A 5,786-nucleotide genomic window follows, 5' to 3' on the forward strand; every position below is an offset into this window, starting at 1 on the left:
ATATTTCTTTCACTGTGATGGTGCACAACATTGTAAGTTTAAGAGCACTGTAAGAAATCCCAAGGGACATGATTATGCCATCCGGCTGGCTTGTACCAATGTTAGTGGAAAATTAAGAAAACCCTAAGGAAAGATTCAAATGTCTATCAGGGTGACATATAACAGATAAGTCGATACCTTTTAAAATGCTCCGTGAACATTTTAGCTCTGCAGCGTAAGCACCTGTCTGGCAAGCGCGAGGTTGTGAGTTCGAAAACTGATACCAAAACATAAAATTCTCCAGGAGGCATAGTGGTGCAGGCCTGTAATCCCAGCACTGGGGGAGGCTGAGGCAGGAGGATCATGAGAGCTCAAGGCCAGCCTGGGCTATGTAGTAAGACCCTTTCTCCAAACAAACAAACAAGACACCTTGTCCCAAAACAGAAAATAAAAAGAGATGTCAGGGGAATGCAGATGTCGGGTGCTGCTGCTAGGTTCAGTCTCCAATAAAACAAACACACACACACAGGCATGCGTGCGCGCTATGAACACATTCCTCTCACTCGACGACTCCGGTGCAGGAGCTTCTGCAGCGTGCCTTCCTTCAGTGAGTTAGCCAGAGCGCTTGCTTTTCCTGAGCTGGCAACTGACAGGGAGCAGGAAGGAGGACCATCGCCTTGCGCGGCAGCAGCCCTGAGAACCTTTCTGGGAAGCAGCCATCCTTGCCAGCACTGTGAAGTGTTTATGTGCTCTGGCCTGCACTCTCTGCTTCCAGGAATCTGTCATCAGCAAGGAGCTCAGAATTCATGAGCTCCTGATGCACCTTTCAGCACTGCTGTCTGCAGCCCCGCCTGTCACCCGGCCAGGCCTCTTTGCCCGAGTGGGCTCTGAGGGCTCCTGGTGTTTTGTTTTGAGAACGGGTCTAAGATGCCCAGGCCAACTTTGAAGATCTTTCTAGTTCTTTCTTTTCTCTTTCTTTCTTCCCCTCTTTTCTCTTCCTCCCTCTTCCTTCCCTCCTTCCTCCCTCCCTCCCTCCCTTCCCTCTTTGTGTTTCAGGCTGGTTTCTTTAGAAACAACTCCGCCAATCCAAAGTATTCCAGATCTTTCTGGCACCGAACAAAGAACTGGGTGAGACAAGTCCAAAACGGTTTCCAATGTTTATTTGAAAAGTGCGGGGTTAATGGATATGGAAGAAACCAGCTCTGCAGAGCGAATTTGGGCCAAACAAAGAAAAAAGACAAAGGCAAAAACAAAAATGAAAGCACACAGCTCTCTAGCAGAGACGGCACGGTGCCGGCACAGACCAGGACGTGGGTTCCCCCAGCCGGGCCGTTTTTGCCATCCACCTCTGACGGGCACTCGTGGAAGTTCTCTGTGGTGCCCTGGTTGCCTGGGATCTTGTGACTCACAGGCCCCGCTGGTCCCACAGCCTGGTTCACCCCACCCTGTCTGCGGTCACACCTCCAAGGGTCTGACTGTGTAATCTATACTGGCCTTGGACTCTGTGTAGCCAGACTGGCTTTAAATTCATGGTTCTCCTGCCCTGGCTCCTGTGTGCTGTGCGTACAGGCCTGCGCCATCACACCTAGCAGTATTGCTTACTAAAAATAAAAGGGAGTGTGCTGTGGTCCCCTGCCCTTTTCAACATTCTGAGCACCTACTGCGTGGCCCACACGGGGCCAAAGCGGAAGATGCTCCTGGGACAGGTGCCATCTAGTTAGTTCCCATGGGTAGTTCTTTGTTTTGTTTGGAAGCGCTGGAAATTGAGCCCGGGATCCTCCGACTGAGCTACAGCCTCAGCCTATATTTTAAATTATGAGACAGGGTCTCATTAATTTCCCGGGCTTAGACTGGAAGTCATAATCCTCCTGCCTCAGCCTCCGGGAGTGCTGGGATTACTGGGGGTGGGAATGGACTGCTCCTGGCTGGATGCCACGTAGACAAAGCAAGCCTGGCCCATGGAGAGGACAGGGTCCATCACAAGGCCATGGCCAGGAGCAGGGACAAGGACTGTCCTGCTGGACAGAAAGCCTGGAGTTACATCCGCAGCTGTGGTCCATTGGGCTCCAGAGTGTGTGTACGCATATGTGAGTGTGTGTACACATATGTGCATGTGTTAGCGCATATGCACATGTGTGTCTTGAAGAAAACAGCAAAGATATCGCAAAACACACGTGAGGTTGGCTTTTCCAAAGAACTTTGGTTATAGTGTGGCCAAGACAGATTTATTATCATGATTACTTTTTATTTTATTTTATTTGTCTTTTTGAGACAGGATCTCACTGTGAAGTTCAGACTGACCTTGGGCTTACTTTATAGCCCAGGCTGGTCTCGAACTTTCCAATGATTGTCCTGCCTCAGCCTCCTGAGTGCTGGAGTTACAGGAGTGCACCACCATGCCTGGCTTATCATTATTACTTTTAATTGCAATTTTGTTTTATATTTTCTTGACACATACTAATAATTGTACATATTTATGGGTTATAACACAGATGTATGACTTAAAAAATAAACTCTTTGATCCATGTCATAGTACATGGAAAAAAGATGACATTTTATACATAATATAAGCATGAAATGACCATCAATAAGATTATTTAGGAAGAGTTCATAATGACAGGGGAAAGTGCTTATGACATAAAATCAAATCAAAGAAGAAAAGAAAGTGCCAAATTATCTAGATGGTGTATGGTTAGTTTTGCCTAAATGTACACTGTCGAAGAAACAAGACACACAGCTGTCATGCTAGCACTCTAGGAAGCTAAGGCAGGAAGACGCAACTTCCCAGGGAATTTAGCAACTTAGCAACAAGACCCTGCTTCAAAATGTAAAAAAAATTAAATAAATAAAGTGAACATGTAACTTAGAACAAAGGCCGTGGGTTCAATCCCTAGTGTGAGGTCTGAAAAGAAGGGGAAGAAGAGGGGAAGGGAAAGAGGGAGAGGAAGAGGTCCGTGGAAGGAGTGGAGTGGACGGCAGTGAAAGTAGTGGGCGGCGGTGGCTTTATTTCGGGAATGCGGGGAGAGACACACACACACCCCCCTCCCTGGCCCGGGCGCAGCATCTCCACTGCACCCGGGGCGGGCGGTCTCTCTCTGGAACACACTCTCCCTTTCTCCTTCTTCTTCTTCACACGTGGAGTCAGGCCCATAAGTAACCTCTGTCTGGGGCGGACCCCAAGGGGCATTAGGGATGCACAGGTATTTCATTGGCACACGTTTTGGTGCCAGGGTTACAGGGATGGGGGTATAGGGTTACAGGCAAATCTATAGGGCTGCGGCTTTTCCTGGTTCAAGTGTCCGGTCTGGGCCAGCTACTCTTTCACCTAGTACCACAAAACAAAAACAAAAATATACTCTGCACTGCTCACAGTGAGATCTCTGTAAAGTAACAGATTCCCCGTTCTTTCACACTTTAAGTCTCCAAATGGAAAGGCTAACACTTTTTACTTTTATACATGCTTATTACATGCATCCCTAGTCTTCGGATGTTAAGATCTCAATACCCTTAGTTCAGTACCTAGCATGTGATACATCACAGAAATGTCACAGAATCAGCGAGTGAAGTGACCAGCTCCACTGCCAGCACGCACGCATGGGGTTAGCACTCTTAAAATGTCTGTGAGCCTGAAATCCCTGCACTTGGAAGGCTGAGGCAGGAGGATCACAAGTTCAAGGCCAGTTTGGAACTACAAATAAGACCCTGTGAAGGGAAGGAATGAGGGAGGGAGCGAAGTGGGGGGAGGTTAACCCACCGCGTGTGCCAGCCCCGATGATTGTCAGCTGCAGTATTCACGCTCATAAGTTATGATTACTGTGGAAGTGTGGAGCCGGTTAAGCCGCCTGGGAAGCACACACACGGGAGGCCGCAGTCTCCATCTGTGTCCTTCGCGCCACCACCGCTGACTTCTCAGGCCTCGGCGAGGGGCGCCCAACGCCAGGCTTTTATTTTTCACACCGAGAGAGGAGGAGCCGCAGGCGGATTCAGGAAGACGCCAACATCGGAGACAGCAGCTTCGGCTCCAGGTTCTTCTCCGCCCCAGCTAAAAACGCACCAGAGCCCGGAGGCGTCACCTGGCGACGTGAACAGGAAGCCGCTCGCGCGCCGCGCTGCGGGCGGTCTGCGGGACCTTCCCGGTGACACCGCCGGTGCGCACGGCGAGGACTCGGGCAGGCCGGTCTCCATGGCAACGTTGTTGTTGCCAGATGACGGGATCCAGCACAGCAGGAAGAGGGAGTTCCCGAGGCCGAGCGTCAGCACAACACCTCGGCAGCCTGGCAACGGCTGTTTGCCCTGGAGTGGATGGGGCGACGGGGAGGCGGGCGGGGAGCGGAGCCTGCTGCCCAGGAGGGGATCCCCAGCGACGACCGCGGAAGGCGGTGCCCTAACGCAGGCGGACCGAGAGCTCGAGGGGAGCTTGGAGAACTTACTGAAGCTGTCTCAAGACAGTTGAACAAACATACAAAAAATAAAAAAAAAATCTAGGCGCGGTGCACATAACCTCCATGCAGGTAATTTGAGAGGCTGAGGCAGAAGAATCTCCAGTTCAAGGCCAGCCTGAGCAACACTCAGTTTTGCCGTGTTGTGTTGTGTTGTGACAGGGTCTTGCTATAGCCTGGCCTCAAACTCACAGTGATGCTTCCGCCCCAGCCTCCTGAATGCTGGGATTACAGGCGTGAACCACCATGCCTGGCAGTCAGACCCTGCCTTGAAAGAAATATGAGGATGTAGCTCAATGGTAGCACAACATTGGATTGGGTCCCCAGTACCAAACACACACACACACACACACAATATATATATATATATATATATATAACTGATGTTTCTGTATCCTGATAAGGCTGTGTTCAAACTAAAAATATGATTCCTTGATTTTTTCTTTGATGCTGAAAGACCGCTGTCCACTCACTGCTCTCGGGAGCTGTGGTCTCAGCATCCGGAAAGCGTGTCTGAAGCAATGTCTGTCTCAGGGCTGCGCCTGTGCCTGGGTCCCGTTGTCACAAACCTCACTACTTTGGAGCATTTGTCAGAAGCCACCAACCAGGAGCAAGGCCTCTCTGCCTCTTCTTCCCCCTAATGTCCCTTTTCTGTTCCAGTCTCTCACCGAGCAGTCCTGTCCCCTGGGCTCCTCCTGACAGCAACATTTCCCTGAGATTTGATGAACTTGAACATTTTGAAAATCATCAGTCAGGCCTAGGTATGGCTGCCACACCTGGAACCGCAGCACTTGGAGGCCGAGGCAGGAAGATCCAAGTTGGAGTCCAAACTGGGAGACATGGTGAGACTCTGCCTCAAACAAGAAACAAACAAAATAACCAGTCAGGTATGGGGCGTGATGTCCTTTGTACAGGGTTGATCTGGTGTTTTCCTCGTGAGCAGCCCAGGTTAGTGGGTAGGGGAAGCTGCCCATAGCTGCGGTCACACCGCAGCGAGGCTCCTGCGGCCACCCTTCGGCCTACCAGAAGTGACTCCCTTCAGTCAAAGCGGCCGTTCTGGGAGTGTGACCATTATGGAGCGCACCCCTGTCATCCCAGCACTTGGGAGGCTGAGGCAGAAAGATCATTTCGAGATGGAGGCCAGACCGGGCTACACAGTGAGTTCAAGGTCAACCCGAACTGCATAGTGAGACCCTGTCTCAAAAAACCAAAACCTCAAAGGTAACACTGGCACCGGGCGGATCCTGCAGGTGGCAGCCCAACAAGTCTTTCTTCTCTGACTCGGACGCACCTGGGCTGAGCCACACATGTGGTTGTCGGCTCCACCCAGCCTCAGGGTTACCTGTTCACCTGTCCAGCCTGTGCCCC

General features: G+C 50.9%; 1 long non-coding RNA gene across 1 annotated transcript; it reads right to left on the minus strand.

Moving 5' to 3' along the window:
* Positions 1-1,122: 1,122 nt before the first annotated feature.
* On the minus strand, positions 1,123-4,552 carry LOC134472213 (uncharacterized). Its single transcript, XR_010042094.1, has 2 exons — positions 3,734-4,552; positions 1,123-3,304 (listed from the first exon to the last, which is right to left on the minus strand). It is a non-coding gene; the product is annotated as an uncharacterized LOC134472213 (long non-coding RNA).
* Positions 4,553-5,786: the final 1,234 nt, after the last annotated feature.

Source organism: Cavia porcellus, unplaced genomic scaffold, assembly GCF_034190915.1.
Source record: "Cavia porcellus strain 051 isolate PalLab524CR breed Dunkin Hartley unplaced genomic scaffold, mCavPor4.1 scaffold_22, whole genome shotgun sequence".
In the NCBI taxonomy this organism is placed as follows: Eukaryota; Metazoa; Chordata; class Mammalia; order Rodentia; family Caviidae; genus Cavia; species Cavia porcellus.